This window comes from Anthonomus grandis, chromosome 16 (genome assembly GCF_022605725.1).
Source record: "Anthonomus grandis grandis chromosome 16, icAntGran1.3, whole genome shotgun sequence".
Lineage (NCBI taxonomy): Eukaryota > Metazoa > Arthropoda > Insecta > Coleoptera > Curculionidae > Anthonomus > Anthonomus grandis.
Genome location: NC_065561.1, coordinates 2,867,722 through 2,889,184, shown reverse-complemented (window position 1 = coordinate 2,889,184; position 21,463 = coordinate 2,867,722). Strand labels below are relative to the sequence as shown.

Here is a 21,463-nt window from a genome sequence, read left to right as displayed (position 1 = left end):
TTCGTTCGGAAAAAGTTCTGAATCAAAAAAACTCATTTAGCCCATACTCTGTAATAGCGATAATATCATATGTACACGTTAGTACAGAATTGAAAAAAGATTTTGTTTTCGAGCGAAGGCCATTGGTATTCTGATAATAGATGCAAAGATCGTCAGTACGTTGCTGCTGCCGGGTTTCGATCGACTGAGAGCCACTGCAGCCATAAGAGTTAAGTTGAAGCGAGAGAGTGTCGTAAAGCGAGAAGGAAGAGCAGTGTGAACCTGATGATTGCTACAGAGTGGACCCAAATATTTCAGATTTACTTTGCATTAATTTGCTTATATGAATAACAATTTTTGTAATTCCAAGAAGCGTGTTTGGTGTCTATGTCTAACTTGAATCTATCTTTTAAAAAGCTACAGTTACTACACTTGTAATTATCTTCTGAGACATTGCAATTTTTAAATTCGTGTGAGCCTGAGCATAGAGGACAAACAATTTTATTTTTACAGAATTTATTAGAGTGCCCAAAATTATTACATTTGAAACAACGAGTTACAGAAGTTGAATTGTAAATTTGACAACTATCAAGCCCGACAACAATGTGTTTTTGATCTGTTAGTTTTTTAAAAGTGACTGTATCTATCTGTAGCAAAGCCTGAAAAATGTTTTCTTGATTCTTTGTTGACCATACTTTAAGTACCCTAAACTCAGATAAGAAAAGATTTTTATGTTGACATTTTAAGTGATATTCTAAAGCTTCTTTGGAGTAGTCTTCTGCCAAACCAACGATTCGTACCATCGGCCTAGTTGATTTAAGTTCACGGATTTCATATTTTTCTGCTAATTTCTCATTAGCTAAATTTATTATTCGATCAGCACTGTTTGGGTCAGCAGTTACAATTAACCCTCCATTGGCAGCATGCTTAACGTTCGCAATTTGTAGCTTCTCATCCGCCGGTTTAATATGATTCAGAATATCTGTCTTCGTGCGACTATGATCCTGGTCTGCATTCTTAGGTTTTATAATAAGTTTTGTCATCTGGTTCGCCATAACATCCGCATAACTAATTTTAGGTAAGGGTGTCTCGGTAGGACTTAAAAAAGAAAATTTTTCTTCAATGGTCTGCAATATTGAGTCTTTCACAGAAGAAATGTTGTGCTCCATAGACTCTTTGATGGTGCTCCTAATGTCCTCTAAAGGTAGGTTACGACATGAAGGACATCGCCAGATTAATCCAGGAATGGTCGGTATAATTGTTGCCGCCTCACTGGGTATACGCATGCATTCAATATGAAATCTTTTCTTACAAGATCCTGCGCAGTTGATCTAGGGCTTGCTGCGAGACGATCCGCCTGACGTGCCGCACACACCACACAGAGACATAGTGTGTTTTTTTGCTGATAACGATTCATATACGGATGTAAACCGACTGTATTTCCAATGTTATACAATCCGTAAGGTGAAAACAAATCACTCACCCTTGTGTAGTAGGCCTTCAGGATGCCACGGAGCAACTTTCAGAAATTTTGGTACAGAATCACTTTGAAAAATTTAACTTTAATGCAGAGCGCTCGAACACACGCCGCTGTTCACGTCGTTCACCACTAACTCTAAAATATTATTGTTAAATATTATTTTGTATTATTATAAAATGTTAAATATTATTTTGAAAAGTAATAAGGTTTTGGATTACTTATTTATAGTAAGAAGAGAAGATAGTTTATTTGTATAAAATTTAAGTATTTTGAAAAAAAATAACACTTAGGACGTTTTAACTATGTAACACTAGAAAAAATAGTGCAAATGGGTGTTTTTATCATTTAGAAATATTTATTATTTTAATATTTTCAACTAACCTTAATACATTAAACAAAATATAAAATAAGTATTATTACGTTACTCTCTAATACTAGACTTTTTAATCTAATTCATCTTCCAGTTCAAAATTAGTTTCTGACGTAACTAGTTCTTCCCAAAATTTTAAGCGATTCTTTGAAATGATAGCTTGAAGTTTCGATATAAGATTTTTTTTGCGCTCTAATGAGATACCTCTCTGTTTAGTCATAAAAGGCGGTTTTTTAATTCCTTCTCTTTGTTCTTTGGCTGATGAAAAATTTGACAATTTTTAAACTCTTCGAAAAACCCTTTCTTATAATAAACCACATTTTCACCCCTTCTGAAATTTAAATGCAACATATCTTTAAGGTATGGTTTAGAGATAAATTTTTTAATTTAAATTTAGAAGAATAATTTTTCCATTCATAAAAATCTTTTATTTTCATCTCCTTTATTATGACTTTTGATGAGTTTGAATTTTGAACAGCTAACTTAAAGTCGTTAAAATCAAAAACTTTTCGCGCCTTCTTTAAACTAAGTTCCACTTGGTGATAAAAGGCGTCTGCCGACATGAATGTATGACCGGACTGAAAATATTTTACATCCAAAATCTTAAGATCAACATCAGCACAATTTACAATAAAAATAAAAAAAGATAAAAGCGACCAATTCTTATTTTGAGCCGCACAATTATCAAGCCAAATTGTTATATACGGTGTGTCCCTGTTATTTAATACAAAGGCATAAAACGTTGAGATTAAATATTTTTTTTTTCTGCCGCTTATGGCTTCGTGCCAAATAACTGATTTGAAAGTTTTTGAATATGCATCAACTGGAACAAATGACTCATTAAAAGCAATCAGCCTTGGAGTGAATATCACTTCCTTAAACATTTCGGCCCGTGGTAGCATTATCACCTAAAAAAGTTTAAACACATTGAATAAGAGGCTGTGGTAATGTAGCGTTTTATTTTTCTACTCTTATTTTCACTAACGCTCCATTGATATTTCATTAATTTCAATAATTATATTAATAATTTCAGTCAACTTCTTTTATCGATATTTCTTTAAATTCACACTGTCAATGACACATTACTACTGTAACGCATCACTCTCCTGGTTTTATTATTCATGCTTTCTGTTGACGGTCCGTCACTCTTCTGGTTGGTCTTGATTGATGTTTTCTCTGATTGGATTGACATTGACAGCTCAGGCGAGAGGTGGGGTCGTAACTTATTTAGCCGGTACTGCATCCATTTTTCGAGGACTTGTTCCCGTGTTGCAGGTAGAAGCACACGTAAAAGGCCTGTTTTTTTATTTCCGAAGTTTGTGAAGCAGGAAGTGGCCAATATGGTTTATAATTTATAGTCCTTAATCTTGTTCCTTTAGGGAACTGTTTATTTTATAATTCTGGTGCAGGATGCCCGAGATTTTGATGGATAGATAATGAAACTTAGCAAGGTGAGTGTGTCACATTTTGAACGCCATTCATTTTTATCGACAGTGAAAACAATGGCAACCGTTGTTTTAGGGTTTTACTTTTCCATTTTACTTTTCCGTTTTCCTCTTTATTCTTCTTCAATTGTTGATGGCTGCAGGCTTTTGATTTCCCCGGGAAATCGCTGAAAGCGGTGGAGCTGGGACCAGAACTAGAGCTAGTATTAGATATTCCCAGTCCGGATAGCTAAGCTACAAATGGCATACATTCACAGCCTCGATTTTGAAGGCCAGCCGTTCATTTCTTGGAGGAATATACAGGCCAGTTTATTCCATTTATTTAAATATTACTAACCATAGATTTGTCTCACTTATTTAAATTTTTATTAATATACTTTTAATTTCAATTTATTGCTACAAATATTTAATCAATATCATAATTTAATAAGTCAATTTCTTATCTATAATTTTAGTTATTTTTTGTTCAGTATTTTTCAGTACCCTTTTTGGTAGTTAAGTAGATATAACTCGGTTAAGGCTGATATGCCTTAGGTAAAAAGGTTCATGAACTTTCCCCTGCGTAATACAAATATTTACTAAAAACTTTAATAATTGCAATTTATTTTTCAAGTGCTGAAATCTACCTAGTAGCTTAATCATAATTTAAATGTTACTTTTGACAAACTTATTTTATTTAATCATGTCAACATTATTCATATTTTAATTCATAATAAATTATTAACATGTAATAGATTAGAAAATGAGGTGTATACATATCTTTGATGTAAATATAATTTGGTTGTATTATTAAGATATTTTTTTTTGCCTCTTTAAATCTACTTTATCCAAGGTCATTTAATTGTTAATTGAAACCTATATACCAAGTGTTTTTCTTAGTTTTCTTTCATTTAAAAAAAACTTAGTGGCGCCCTCTTATTTAATAGTTATAATCAAGATTATATTCTTTAATAGCCAGTCATAAGTGAACCTTCGAACAATCCCAAGCCTCCAATAATTCTGAGCTACCGTCTGCAAACTCTCGGCAAAATAGTAACACTGTAAAGTTGACGCCACAGTAATAGGTAACAAAAAAAATTACCTTTTACAAGTCAGCTGAAACAATTAATTTCTCGGATTCTGTTTCCTTCTTATCTTTTTCATATTCCTCTCTGGCAGCGATATAGTTTTCTTTGTGCCCTTTCCATACCCCACATTCTTCACAGTCAATACTTGGAACTTCTTTCTTGTGTAGCGAACCTTTTTAAATGTAAGTTAAATTTCTCACACTCTTAGCATTTCTCGTTTCCTAAATTAGCAAATTAAATATTCATGCTGGCGACCGCCTGCCTATACAACTCATAAGACGCTTTAACTATTGGATTCTTTTCTATGAAATCCTTATACATCAAAGTAACTGAAATGTCACTTGACAAATAGAGCCGGTTAGGGGCATGCTCTCTTCTATAATGCGAAACAACTGGTTGAAATGTTTTAATGTGGTCTACAAGCAAATTTCTATCAACTTTTGCAGAGTTAGGATGGCCACCACGCATATCCTTTCATGGCAAAGCAGCTGTAGGTTCCGTGTCCCTAACAGATTTTAAAAACCTATCATTTGCTGGGTGGAACCCCAAAGTTGCGAGCAGGAACGTTTTGCAAACATAATTGTCCGTGCCATTCAAATCTTTTAGAACATACTTGAAACTATTTTCTCTCCTTAAGTTATTAGCCACTCTTTTACTTTGTTTTGCAAATCGTTTTATACAACCAAATACAAAAGTTCTTTGTTCATTATTATTCATTTGCCAAAATTCTTTATTAATTTGTTCTTGCCTTTCAACATTGAAAGTTTTTGGACATTTTAACCTACACTTTTAATTACAAGGCAATTTAACACTGTGTAAGGTCACCTTTACTTCCAGTTTTCGTTTTTTTCTTTCAGCAAGGCATTCTTCAAATAACCTTCGTTTTCTTGGAAGTCCTTTTTTTGTGTATAGGTTTTAGTTTCCCTGGTAACCTGCTGTGCAATCTTTTCCACCATTTCTGATAAAAGAGATTTCACTATGTTGTCATCTGTTTCAATGTCACTTTCCTCTCTATCTTCATCTGTCACTTGACTCTTGCAATTTTCAGCATGAGGCAAGTTAATTTCTGACTTTGAGTGGCTTACCTTTTTTTGCAACTCTATATCTAAATCGTTAAATTCGCTATCGCTGCTAAGGTCAACATTATGGTTTATAAAATTATGGTCAGGTAAATATTCTGGATCGTCATCTTTTTTGGTCCGAACTGCTTGATTTTTTATTTTAAAATTTGCATTTTTTTGTTGGAGCTCAATATTCATAGCCATAGCTACCATTTTCTTAGAGCGGTTTAACATCCTAAAATAAACAAAGGGATATCAAAAAAATCAGTACCTACATAAAAACGGAATAAAAAGCAAAATTATTAGCAACCTTAGAAAATCGAAAACCCGAATCAGCAAATGTCACCTTTGTTTAAACTGAAACACAGGGTGCAAGAAAATATTTTTTATACAGATCATAGGGAGGTAGCCAGCTTTCAACGTACTTTCATAAGAAAATGTTATTCTATTTATACAATAAATTAATTGCAGAATGATTATTGGCTTTATTTGTTACCGGAATACCTACATATATAGGCATACAAGCGACAGATGGCGCTTTGTAGTGAATAGACGCGTGCTAGACAGCTCTAAGAAATCTAAGCTTTTTAATAATATTTAAAGTGTAAGTTTTGTGTGCGCAAGCCGGGGAGAAGTTTTTTTAACCGGATTAAGAGAGGAAATTGAGCCATGGCCTCTAAATCAGCCACAAGTGTAAAGGAATTAAATAGCTGGGTTGATCAACTGTCAACTGAGTTTAATGTTGGTTTGAGCATGCTCCGAGAACAATTCTCGCAATTTAAAAGCGCGGAAATTTCAAAGGCGCCAAGCCAGGAGGATGAACGCTTCAGCCTACTTGAGTTCCAGATTGACAAATTCCAAAGGGGGATCAATGCATCTCTGCAAAGTCTAACTTTGGACATTAACAATCTAAAAGTCAACGCAGAACGACAAGAAAATAAGCTGCACAATATGCAGCTTAAATACAATGCGGACTGCCTTATAATTCACGGGATGCAGGAAGGTAACAAAGATCTCGAATCAGCTGTACAAATATTCAGTGAACGGCTAAAATTGACCTAAATAAAAACGACATATCTCACTGCGAGCGTATGGGTAAAAAAATACCTACCTCGCAGAAACCCAGACCAGTTATGGTTCGGTTCTGTCGTAGGTGGTCAAGAAATCTAGTGTTTACAAACAAAAAACTTTTGAAAGGCTCGGGTTATATGGTGACAGAAGTTCTTACTCCCGAGAACCTTAAGGTGTTTAAGTGTGCTCGCGAATCTTATGGAAAATCAGCGTGGTCATATAATGGTTCGGTTTATGCTTTTATCTCAGGTGAGAGGAAACTTATAAGATCTTCTAATAACCTTTCTCCATAGATTAGCAATGTATCTTAACTTATAATAACTTTACTGCCTCTTTTAGTCACTAAGTTGGTTATCATTTTTTTTTTACCTTTATATTTCTTGCTTAATGAGCTTAAATATACATATAGGGTTCTGAACATTCATTTCGGAAATTTTATGTTATTATTAATTATTTTGTTCTTAAATGCCCCAGTTCTATTCAACACTTTATATACCTGATAATCATATTAATTGAACATGAATGTCGTTTTTTTTTGAGTTTATATTTTTAATAATGTTGCATGTAGAGTGGCATTGTGCTATAGGGGCACCGTGCCCAAAATTTCATGCAAATTCATACCTAGGAAGGTTTACGCCAGTATAGTAGTTTATAATATATTTTTTTGCTTTCTTATACATTTTATAGTATCGTTTCTTTTTTTCTTAGTAAAACTTTCATATTTGCACAATTATATAATTTTTCTTTCTTTTAAAATTAATTTACAACCACTTTTTGACTGTATTAATATAGAAGTGGAGCTGTTTTCATGCAGGTAAATTTATGAAGAGCTTGAGCTGCTGTTTTGTTTTATTTATTCTTTTTCTTTGCTTTTGCCTTTTGCAGTGCTTAGGTGGGATTAACGTTTGTAAATTTTTTATAATATTTATTTAATTAATAATTAAATTAACAGCTACTATTTTTGTAAGCCTATCTCTGGTTCAGTATAGATATAAATAATATTGATAACATAATATTACTTCTTTTAAAACATATAACATTTTTGTTTTTGTTTGATATTTTTTTTTTAATTTAACGCATTTACTCCTTTAGTTGCATAAGTTTCATTTGGTAATGAAAAATCTCACTATTATACTTGTATATACCTGTGTTCTCTTATAAAGCATGAAGGTTGCACAACTCAATGTAAGATCGCTTTTCAATGGTTTTCAAGAGTTTACCTCATTGGTTGTTGAACATGACTTCGATGTTGTTATGTTAACCGAGACGTAGCTAAACAATAATTTATCTGTTAATGCACTGAATATCCCTGGCTACTGTTTTTATCACAAGGATCGATCTGGTAGAGGTGGGGGAGTTGGTGCCTATGTAAAATATAATCTAAAACATACAACTATTGGTTTTAATTTTCAAACATCTGATCAACTAGAATACATATTTTTTAAAATTACACTTCCAAATAAAAATATAATAATTGGAGCCTTTTATTGACCCCCTAACACAAATATAAACAATATGATAAATGATTTTGAAAACATAATATCTGAGACATTTCTTCAAGCGGATATACTTTTGTACCTGGGAGATTTTAACATCAACTTTTTTAATTTATCTAATCCTATACTGGATACTTTTGAGTCTTATGGTCTGCAACAACTGATAAATAAGCCTACTAGAGTGACGGAGAACTCAAGCACTCTTATTGATCCTATATTTATCAATAATTTTGACATAGTAAAACAATGTGGAACGATATCTTCAAATGGAATTTCTGACCATAATTAAGTATATGTTAATATGTCTCTTAATATTAAAAAAGCACCTCCTAGAATATTCTCTTTTAGATCATTTAGAAATTTTAATCAACTAAATTTTGAAAATGATTTTTTAAATATGTCGTGGCATCAAATTTTATGGGAAGAGAATTTAGAAAGTAAACTAGAACTTTTCAACCATTTCATTATAGAACTTTTTGATAAACATGCTCCCATAATAGAGGTCCGAGCAACAAAACCAAAAGCTCCTTGGTTAAATGATGACATTCGTCACCTAAAAGTATTGAGAGATAAAAGTTGGCAAAAGTATAGAAAAACTAGATCGGACGTTGACCATTTACTCTATAAAAATGTTCGTAACCAGACCTTATCTGCCACTAGAGCTGCAAAAAAGAGATATATTATAAATACTTCTCAATTAAACAATACAGCTAAACTCTGGAAAACTCTTCAAGCTTTGAATGTTCGCTCACAAAAAAAACACATTATACCAAGTAACCTCTCAAATCCTAATGAAATTAATAGTTATTTTACATTCTTTTTGCAATCCATATCAAATCCTTCAAATAATCAAATTTTGTATTATAGCACCCATATATTCAACCCAGAAATAAACTTTAAATTTTCTTTAGCTACAATAGATGAAATACACTCCGCTCTAGCAACCGAACTAACGCTGTTGGTACAGATCAAATTAATGCAAAAATGCTAAAAATATGTAGCCCTTTAATAGATAATATAATTTTACACATTATTAACACGGCCATAGAGAAGAAACAAGTCCCAACAATCTAGAAAACTGCTCTGGGAATCCCACTACCAAAGAATAGTCAGCCCTCCCATTTTTCTGAGTTAAGGATCATAAGTATTCTTCCCACCCTGTCAAAATTTTTTGAGCGAATCCTTTATAACCAAATATTCACTTATTTCACTGTTAATAAAATCCTACCTGATAATCAATGAGGATTTCGAGAGAATTTTAGTACAGTATCTGCTTTAGCATCTATGCTTGATGATATATTCAGGGCCTGCGATGAAGGCTACATAAATATTTTAGTACTTCTAGACTTCTCCGAGGCCTTTGATACTCTGGATCACCGTCTCCTATTAGTTAAGCTAAAATATTATGGGTTCGACGCGGACTCTGTTCAATTAATTAATTCATTTCTAAGCAAACGGTCGCAAAAGGTGGTCTATAACAATATTACATCGAATGCATTGGATGTTCTGTCGGGTGTGCCACAAGGAGCTATTTTATCACCCCTTATATTTATTATTTACACTATTGATATAATTCTCGCACCTAAATACTGTAAAACACAAGCATACGCAGATGACACACAAATCTATGTCTCTTTTGATTATAACAAATCGCAAGAAATGACCGATAAAATAAACGCTGATCTTCAGGTAATTAAAGAATTATCTGCTGAACATAACCTAAACTTAAATTCTGACAAAACTAAACTATTATGTATTGGCAGCAAAATCAAAAGAAACTCTATTAAAAACAACTTAAAATTAAAAATAAATGATACTACATTAAAATTTGTATCCAGCGCAAAAAATCTTGGCTTAACTATCGACGAAGATCTCAGATTTAGTGCACCCGTTCAGAATTATAACAAGAAAACGCTTCTGTGCGCTGAAATTATTATATAATAATCGGCACATTCTTAACTAAAAAAAAGTTTATGCGACACATTAGTACTCTCACATTTCAACTATGGTGACTTTATATACGGTCCATGTCTTACAGCTCTCGATAAACAAAAAATACAAAGGGTACAGAACGCATGCTGTCGATTGATATACAGAATCAGGAAGCATGACCATATTACTCATAAAATTGTAGAATCTAACTGGCTAAATATGGAAAGCCGTAGAAAACTACATCTTTCAAATTTTGTGCATAAGCTTCTCAATACCACTAACACCTCGAATACTCTTAAAAATAAATTTCTGCCAAGGACAAGCATGCATGGACAAAATATTGGAAACAAAAACAAATTCTCCATCCCGTTACATAAAACATCTATGTATAAAAGATCCTTTTCATACAATGCAATCACGTTATATAATTCCATACCTGATAATTTTAAAATATTTAATATTAACAAATTTAAATACAAAATGCGTTTGTTTTTATTTAATCAACAAACTCACCATGAATAAGAAAGGGTTTTTTTTCTTTCTTACTAAAGACAAAAAGACACTTAAAATGAGCATGTTGAGACAATACTTAATAAAAAAATAAAAGAATAAATAAAAAAAATGGGAGAATAACCAGGAAAAGTGTATCTGACTTGTGTAATAAACCAACCTTATAATATATTTGAAGAATTTATAAACAGGTATTGGCATTGTATGCTGAACTGGACTAGGCTTTGAAATTATTTCAAAATATAACTATCTACTTTTTAAAGAAAACCTCTACCTGCTACTGGATAAAGCTATATTACGGTCTTTTGTATCGCACAGTTTGTCGTTGTGCATAATAATTCTTTAAGTAACTTTTTTTTTCTTTCTACAGTGTGTGCGTACATTTAAAGAGCTATTCGCTGATAAATTGCATGATATTGTTTTATTTTCACTTCAGAGGGATAAGGTAGGTTAGGTAAGAGTAGCCACATAGCTAGACTTTGCCTCTCTTATATCCCTATAGAAATGTATGTATGATAATCACAACTGTAAACTATTTGTTTGTTAAATAAAAGACATTTATTATTATATAAAATAAAAATTAAAACATAAATGTGCACAAAAACCCTAAAAAAAAATATTTTCCCTAAAATCAAACATCTGCTAATTATTTGGGTCTCTGGCAACGCCGCGTCGGTCGCCACGACATTACAAAATAATATAAATAAGACATGAAGTGACGCGTTATTTTTACAACATCTGTAGTATTTTAAGCATAAATAATCCCGCGACTAATTCCTGGAGATGTTGTATTTAAATAATCTGGCACTGGTTTAATATTGTTAAATGCTGCTTCTAAATCTTCAATTTTCTAATTATACAAACGACTGATTAAAAGTAAAGTAAAACTTACGCACATTTCATATTTATTGTTCACTAACACATTTAACAAATAGTTCTAGATCACTCACTTAACTTTACACCACTAACTAACACGCTGCCTCCACGCTTTCCTTCAATAAACTATTTTAGGTTGTAGTAAATTGAAATGTCCGTTGCTCCCAACACCGTCGATATTTTATCCTAACTGTCTATACGAGATAATAAATAAAGATATTTTTTACAAGTACTAAGTTAAGGTGTCCTAACTGCTGAGTAAGACGATTTATTTATGTAAATCATTTATGTCACCCATTTATGAAACCCATAATATTTAAACATAGGAAAATATATTTAAGTAATTCTGTTAGAGAAATAGTGAAGTTAGGACGTTCTAATTTGGGAAAATAGATAAATAATGCACATGCCAACTAATATATGCAGATAGGCCAAAAACTTAAAAAAATGTAATTAGGACGTTTTAACAAAGGACGGCAGAATATACGTATTTATTTGTTTTCTTGTTATTTAAATGTAAATATTTCGGAAACAGTTGAGTTTTGAGATAAGGTGTGTTATACAAAACTTGCTTGGAATTTCGCCTATATTTCATAAATGCAATAAAAAATATAGCATTCCATTAAAAAAAAAATTACCGATGACGTCATCTTTTTTTTGTTTGGCCCTGTATACAAAAATTTATGTGAAATAATGCGCAACCTAAAATAAAAATTCGACGGTTTTGAGCGTTTTCTCAAAATATAATGTCTCTAATTTCTATCGAATTTATGCGGAACTTTAGGCGGTCACTGTATATACAGATCGTGTTATCGTGAGCTACGTATTACCCAAAATAATGGCAACACCGCTTGGTTGCGGCTTGCAGGCGGCGGAAGTTTTCGTTTTTATTTTTTGAACCGGGAGTCAGCAGACCTCACTTTGCTGTGTTACTGCACGTTGCAATTATAATTTTTGAGCGTTATTTGGCTGTTTATACCCCTTCCGAAAGAGTTCAACTAATTAAATGGTTTTATGGAGGCAATTCGGCAGTACAATGTAGAGATTTGTTTTCAGTGACATTGGAGAATAGACCGATTCCTTGTGCAAAAACGGTTTTAAATGTGGTTATAAATGTTGAGACATCTTTTTGTCTTCAAGATTGTAAAGAATGCCACACAAAACATCAAGAACCACCTGTTGAAGCTGTTCTATATCCTGTCCAGAATATAGAACGGCGGGAAGAAATGGTTTGCAGTACCCTAGAACTTAATTCGACATGGTCCACTAGAAGTGTTGGAGAGGAACTGGGAATGAGCAATAAAACTGTTGCTCGTATCTGGAAAAAATATGGGTACAAATGTTTCAAGTATTCAAAAACTCAGGAAATATTTCCTGAATACCAGTGGCGAAGAATGGAATTTTGTGAAACTATGATGGAAAAGGCAAATAAAAACGAATATTTTTTAAAAAATATTTTGTTTTCTGATGAATCTTCTTTTCCATTACATGGCAAACACAATCCTGTTGTTCGTTATTAATCTCAGGAAAATGAGCACAGAAGTTTTCAGTTTCGTGCCCAGTATCCTCAGAAATTGAATATTTGGGCAGCTATTTTGGGCAACAATGTTATAGGGCCATTTTTTATTGATGGCACTTTAAACGCCCAAAAGTACCTTAAGTTGCTGCAAAACCAAGTTCTTCCTGCCATTCAAATCCTACCTGATGTAGACCTGGGATCGGTTTATTTTCAGCAAGATGGCTGTCCTGCTCATATATATATGCTCTAGGGTAAAAGAATTTTTAACAAATACTTTTCCTAACCGCCTTATTAGTGGGACTGGCGATATTAAATGGCCTCCTAGATCTCCAGTCTCCAAATGACTTTTATCTATGGGGTTACCTTAAGCAGACTATTTACAAGCATCAATTTAGTAGGCCAACAAATTCAGAGGAGTTGCGAAATAAAATTGTCGAAGGTGCCAATTCCATTTTACCTGAAACTCTTTTGGAGGTGCGAAATAGCTTTTACGATAGGTTAAGTTTTTGTTAAGCAAAAGAAGGCGGTTTATTTGAGCCTTTTATTTAAAAAATTATATGTTGTTAAGTTTGTTTATTAGAGTTTTATTTCTGATTTTTTATTATATTTTTATCAGAGTTGATATTTTATTTTTTATTAGAATAACGCTTTAATTTTTATTATGCAAAACACAGTATATTAAACATTTTAAGATTTTAATTTTATGTAGGTTTTACACATTGCCATGTCTGTAAAACCCGCATTAGAATAAATATTTTTAAAATGCCTGGATTTTTGCGTAATATTTTGAGACATTTTGACGCAGCTCCCACGAAAGTCGGATGTTTACTAATCCTGTCAGAGACAACCAAAGAGTCCTGCAACTAGATACAAATTTTTATCCTATTGTTGTTGCTCTCTTGAATTTGTATATACAGTATTTCGTTGTCTCTCTCGTCCCTTATGAAAGGCGAGCTAAGGTGGCGTCACAATACTAATCTTTCGCAATGCTAAATGTCTTTAATTATCAGAGCACACAAGAGAAAACAATCTTCCATCTCCGTCTAAATGAATGCAAAAATACGGGATAGCTTGTGTCCAATTCTCTAGTATTTATTAAATTATAATTAAGTACGGCAACAGTGCAATCCCTGCTCAACATAAACACGTGAATTTCAATATGGCTGAATAGTTGTTGTTGCTAATTGATTTTGTTTTGTTTTATTAGTTAAGATTTTGAACGAGTGCTTAAATTTTATGTATTTTACTACCTACCGGATTTAGATGAACTTGATAACAGTAGTTAGTATTTGTCGTTTTTTGTAGGATACAGATTTTAGTGTTTTGACTTGTGTTAGGAACAGAAATATGTTCATTAAGGTAATTGTTAAGGCTGTAGTTAAAACAGGTATTCCATGGTGGTTCAAAAGGAAAAATTAGGAGATTTGCAGAAAAACCATTTAAAAAAAATTAAAAAACTAACATAAATAGTCAAGTGAATTTAATTTTAATAATAAAACTTAATATAATTACAAGAATAACATTTGTTCGGACTATCTGTGCTGACTATTTGCTGCTATTTTTAATTTACCTGTAATCTTCCTGTTTTATTCTTTTAATTAATTTTTATTGATTAAAAGAATAAAACAGGAAGGTTAAAATACTCCATCATAAATAATAAAACATGTGTATACGTATTTTATACACATACAAATTTAACAGTATATTTATTATTATAGAATAGAACAGACTTATCTATTCTTTACTAATTAGTAGAAAAACAGTTTACCACTTTACCAAATCAATTTCATTTATTCTGGATACCTGTTTCGCTAACGATATTAGCATCTTCAGCAAAACATTAAACTTTTTTTTATTTTAAGTGTTACACCAAATGATATATTTTTTGGAATATTATTATAGTACCGTGATAATTAAAATCTTTCTGAATTTTAATTGCATTTATGTATATGCATGTTGCTGTTATCGTCTTAAATTATAAATTATGAAAATAATTAAGAAAATGTATGCACATATTATAGTTATACCATATACTGAAAATACAATACAATACGTTTCAGAATTATATTTAGTTTATTTAGTTCCCCAATTTAAATGTTATCAAATTGCATTGTTTTAATTAAAAGGCCGTTCTGTCTCAGAATATAATCGTTGATTGAATATTTGGGAAGATACGCAATCCTGTGTTAAAAAGTGTACCCGGTCGACTATCGGATTGCCGTTCAGTTTCGTGCACCGTGTGGTGCTGCCGCGAAGCGTCAAATCTAGGAACGATTTATTTTAGATGCGTGGACTTGGCTTTTGGCTTCTTTGAGTCAGGTTTTCAACGACGCTGGAACCTCCGGTTACGCGGCCGTGTTGGATATTTTTTTAAGATATGGGATGATGCTGCCAACTATGTTTTTATTATTTTTTTTGAACATACAACACGGTGTCATTTATGTGGTGGTCAAGTGATAAGTGATATACTTAAGGGTAGAGGCATATTGAAATTTCTTAAAAGTTAAAGTTTATAAACAAATAATTACTTACCAAAATATGTTTTTGAGACAAAAATTAATACAAAAATATATATAAAAAGCTATTTTTACAAAATTACCAACAAAGTTTAATACAAGTTATAATTCCAACAAACATTATGTTTCCTTCATTTTGTGTTCAAGAGGGTCAAGTTTTTAAATAAAAAGCCCGTTACACTTAATTAACTAAAAACTAATATACAAAAAATATGTGGAACAAATTTTATAATTAATTAAATAATTGAAATAATTCATAAGACTTAATACCGATGGTAATATAACTTCTTGATCAATAATTTTTTGTAAAAAGTAACCCATTTTGTCATGTGATTCAATATCTGAAAAATTGTGCAGTGTAGTGAGATCTGTAAAGTAAGGGGTTGTGAGTGAGAATGTTAATAGAAATAGAAAATAGGCCACATTTTAAGTTTTAAGCGACACAGGAAAATTCTCAATTACCAGTTGTTACAACTTTACTTAAAACTATAAAAAGATACATAGTAGCAAAAAAAAACATTTTGTTTAAAGACCCCGCATCACGCTTATACAAGACGTCAATAGATGTAGTATAATTAGAGGAAAGTTGAGCAATATAGTGTCCTTTTATAATAAAATCTATATACTTCCTAAATTTTGCAAAAAACTGAAATTTGGCAAAATCATTTTATTTTTTTTCTGACGTTATTTCAGAATATATGACAAAAGTATTTATTAAATGAATGAATTATTGTGACCACTTTTTCTCGCCTATACGATGACACCTTTAAATTTAAAATACGACGTTCTGTCTTTAAAGAGCCATCATCAACTTTGTTTTTCTTTGTGGGCGCTATATTGACCACTTGCAGTTTAACGACGCGGGAATCTTTGGGCGCCCGGCCGTTTTGTTATTTTTTTAAGACAAGGGCGATGATGATAACAGCGCTTTTATTTATTTTGTTATTGCCGATATTTAAATGCGCTGTGATCTCGCATAAATAACTAGATAAATGTGGTGGTCAAGTAATGTATTGGAAGGTGCTATCTCTAACAACTTAAATTTTATTAACAAATAATAAATTACTTACCAAAATCCTTTTTTGAGACAAAAATAAATAAATAAAAACAAAATAAAATTCAATATTAATTAGAAAATTAACAAAAATATTAAATAAAAGTGATGATATAGGTAGGTTTCACGTAAATATAAAGAGTAAATTAAATAATTAAAGATTTAATATCTATATACGGTACTATAGTTTTTTATTTATATAGAGTCAATAATTTTTTGCAAAAAGAAGCCCGAAATGTGATTTTTGACAATACGGGTTTGTGAAACCAGCCAATATCTCAAAAACTGTGTAGGGTAGTGAGATCTGTGAAGTACACTTTTTTTGGACAAAAATATTGAAAAATAGATACCTTTAACTGAAATTAATATAAAAATAAAATCGCAAAATTTAAAAGGTTTTGAATAAGGGTGTAACAACACTATAAAATATAGAAAATAGGCCACATTTTAATTTGCAATACAGGCAAACACTTAATTACTAATTCTTAAAACTAGAAAAAGTTAATAAGAAAAAAAAACAAATATTTTGTTTTACAGTATGAAGGGTCTCATCGCGATTATATAGGATGTCCAAAATAAGGATAAGCAGTAAATGGTTTAATTAGGCGAAAGTTGCGCAATATAGATGCAATGATTGAATAAATGCAATCTAAAAATTGGAAAAATGCCAAATACTTCCTAATATTCAGGAAAAAGGTGAAATTTGGCAAAATGGTTTTTTATTTTTTTCTGGCGTTATGTGAAAATATAAAATAAAATCATTTATACATTGTTGTAAACACTTTCTCTCATTTACAAGTTAATATCTTTAACTTTTAAATACGACGTTCCTTCTTTAGAGAGTCATAATCAACTTTGCTTCTTCTTGTCGACGCCATGTTGGCCACTTGCAGTTTTCTTTTACCCTGTTAATTACTTTTTCAACGAGGTAATTTCTAGTGAGTAGTTGGAATCATCCCTATTAAATATTATATACCTCTCTCTCTTTTAAATACAATTTCGAATTTCAAAAAATTCAAAACATACTTTATTCATAAATACATGGTAACTTCTTGTTGACATGGTACTTCTATGATATAAAATAGCCATATTAATCGACATATTACTAACACATAATTTAAAAACAATACACAATAGTGGGTTCAACATACTAGTATAAACACAAAATGTATTTTCAATTTCAAAGCAAGACGACTAAAAATTTTTTAGAGTAACATCACAAATTCTAACCTTTACATCTTTACTAAAAACTAATTATATACTATTGGCCTATTCCTAACTATCTTCAAAAAATTCTAATGCTATAAAAATACTTGCTTTTAAGAAGTTTCGTAAAGGACTTTTTAAAGCGAGGAGAACTTCTAGAGACTCTTATGACATTTGGAAAATGATTAAAAATTTTTATGCTCAAGTAAATAAAAGAATTCTTAGTTCACTTTTCGGGATGGGCATTGGAATATTGTATTTTTTTCTGATATTATAATGTTTTAAGCAGCCATTATTTTGAAGATACAATTTATATTTTTTGTATATTAGGCAATCAGACTCAACAATAAACAAGCAACACAAGGAAAATATCTTTAAATATGGGTCTGCATGTCCTGTGGAGATTTATGACACATATATTTAATGGCTCGTTTTTTAAAAACAAACATCGAGTCAAAAAGCCATTTACTAATGCAACTCCAAAATGTTATTCCATACTGTAGGTATTTTTGTATGAAAGTAAGATCCAACTTTCGACAACAAAAAAAATAGACCGTTTTTGCAGATATCAATCAATCTCAATCAAATCAATCTCAATTCATTTAAAACCACTCTAACAGCATAACATCGTCTAGCCAGTTTTTGCCTCCTGACATATTTCCATAAAACTAGGTTTATGATCGATAACAATTCCAAGAAATCTGTTAAAATTATTCACTTCCAATTCTTTGTTGTGAATCATGAACTGCTCTGAACATAAAAACTTACCAATTTTATCTTATCTATGTTTAAAGATAACAAATTAGCATCAAACCACTATTTAATTATTAATAAATCTTTAGAAATTGTTCTTGTTAATGTGCTTTTGTTATTGTCTGCCCATAAGATAGTGGTGTCATCTGCAAAAATAGTGAAGAATCCTCTTATCTGGAGAGACGCCAGGTCATTTATATACAATAGAAATAAAATAGGACCCAGAAACGAACCCTGCTTACTACACAAAGTTCAGACAAACTGCCATTTGGCCAAACAAACTTTTTTCTGTCTAACAAAACAAAATTTTAATCATTCTAGAGCAACTCCCCTAAACCCATATCTAGAAAGCTTACCGAGCAGTATTCCATAGTTGACACAGTCAAAGTCTTTAGAGAAGTCGCAGAATACCGCTACAGCAAAGTGACCTTCTTCAAGCTCAAATATAATCTCTCCAAGAATGAAAACATTACTTGTTATTCATTTAATATGTTATTTTTTTTAATTAGGAAAGCTACCATTCGTACTATAACCAGTTTCTCAATAACTTTAAAGGCTTTTTACGCTTTATTTTTATCTTTTTCATAAATGAATTTCATCATGAAAACAATTATTGAAAATACTTAAAACACAGACCATAAACATAATATATTGATTTAAAATTTTCTTAAAGTAAAAAAAAAGAAAAAGAGAAAATGGCTCTCATAGATATGAAGAGACAATATCTTGAGAGTTTGGATTGATTTTTGCAGATAAAATAGATAATTTTCTGTGAGGTTTATAATAAGATTTTTTTAAAGATTTTTAGAAGATTTTGAGATTCCCATTTTAGGTTGTTATAAATCAAAGTCTTAATTAATATACGCACACTGATTAATTTTGCCTAAAGGAGCCATCGTCTCACAAACTAAACACATTTACATATATCTATCTATTTGTGATAACGATATCCAAGAAAATTTTTTATTAACTACCAAATTGCAATACGGCAAACACGAACCTGTGCAAAAACTCTCCCACACGACTCAGGGATGATCAGCCGATTACTAATGAGAAGCGACAGACGAAATTATTTTCGCGCATACTGGAGAGAATCGCCATCTATTTTTCACGCATATTTGCGGTCACGTTTTAGCCCATAAGGTTGCGTATCTTCCCAAATATTCAATCAACGATATAATTATGATGTTCTGACTTCTAAGACATAACCGCTGATTTTAATTAAAATAAATCATTAAATGCTTAATATCCGAGGTTTGAATTATGGCGGCAAACGCTATCTGCGCCATCTACGTTCACCTTTCACGAAAAGAGACAAAGATAGAAAATAATAGGATGTTTTATTAACACACAGTTGCGCGTCTCTTTGATTGTCTCTGATTCTGTCCTCGGGCCGGCCGGGGCGGTGCTCTGTCACAGGCACTCGTATATGCGCGACGTTTTTTCGAAAATTTCGCCTCTATGCGGTTTCCTATAAGTAACGAACGTAAACACATTCTGTATATTGTATAATGGGTTCAATCTTACAAAAATTAAATACCAAAATACTTGCACAGGCTTCGGTTTGCAGATACCACAGTATACAAACGAAAATACTAAGGACACGTGTGTTTTAAAGGTTAAAATCTTATTTGAGTACCAAATGTGAATGAAAAAAAGTATTGCAAATTTTTATAGGAAGGTTCCATCATTATATACTTACTTTTGTTTTTTAATTTAAAAGTATCTAGTTATTACAACCAAAAAGATGAACTACTTATAAACCTTAAACTGGTCTTTAACTTGTCAATCGAAATTGCAACGTTGCAAGATATGGTGTTTATATGATGGTGTACTGTATTCTTCGGGTGTGGGTAAAACCAATTTAAATAATAATGCTTGGTTTTGCTGATAGGTATATTATAATTTTATTTAGAAATGTAGACTAAAAAAACAGATTTTCTTATAATTAGAGTACCTATCATGTTATATATTACTTTCATAATAAAATAAAACATTTAAAATATTTTGCACAGGTTTTAATAATACATAATTCATGAGCTAAAATCAAATATTAGAAAATGTTTAAGCCAAGATTCATACACAAAAGAAAATCACTTACCTAATACCAAAATTATACCTAAAATTATATTTGCAAAAAATTCAAAAGTGTTAAACGCATGGAAGTAACAGAGCATATATTTCGTTAATCTGATAAACAATCCCAAAACGCACGAAAAAAGCGTTTTTTTCTTGGCGTTTAGCTGATTAGCATAGATGACTTATAGTTGGAATCACTAGTTATCCGGTAGATAAACCCGAACCCGCAAATTAATGAATTAATATATATTGAAGATGAACCTAAAATTAATTATTCTGTTACATCTATTCCCCCCGTTTATAAGAAAACCATAGATTTTATTAAAAATTTGTTGTGTGTATCTCACGAGCGAGAATACACTTTTACTTCTCCAAAATGAAGTTCTCTTGGACTAAAAGCAGTTGACTCATGACCTAATTCAGAAAATTTGCAAACGGGCTCACTAGGATTGGCTGCCGGATGACGGACGGAAGTAAAAACTAAATTGATTTTCTCCTCCTTCAAAGTAGTCCCTCATATATACGCGGTTAACTGAGTTCTCTGATCCAACAAAATCCTTGTTGGTCGTCCCTCTATCAGAAATGTTTATAATGATTTTAACGGTCAAATCAAGATCGCGGCGGTAGTTGCTCCTTTTGAGGTTTAACATATTTTGTGAACATATCAATAATGAAACAAATGCATGCCAGTCTTCCTCTACTTTTTGGCAGTGGTTAAGACAAATCCATTGCCACCTGCTTCTCTCTTTCTGTTGGAATAATAACTTCGACTGGAGGTTGAGGCATGCATTACGCAGCACTTAGATCTTTGACAAATTTCACATGCCCTAATGACTCTTTTCACATCCGTTACATATGTAAGTCTACAAATCCTCACCTTCAAAGCTTGCCATGTCTTATAACACCCAAAATGACCAATTCATTTGTGAAAGACTCAAGAAAAGTGTAACGCCAAGGACTTAAGAGCACAGAGTCTATTAGATTCACTTTCATCCTGTCTTAAAAATAATAAATATTTCCCACATCACAAAATGACCGTTCTTGGGGCT

At 31.7% G+C, this 21,463-nt stretch overlaps 1 pseudogene; it reads right to left on the bottom strand.

Annotated features, from left to right (window-relative positions):
- Positions 1-1,541: 1,541 nt before the first annotated feature.
- Positions 1,542-2,713, bottom strand: LOC126745947 (uncharacterized; annotated as a pseudogene).
- Between the last annotated feature and the right edge of the window lie 18,750 nt (positions 2,714-21,463).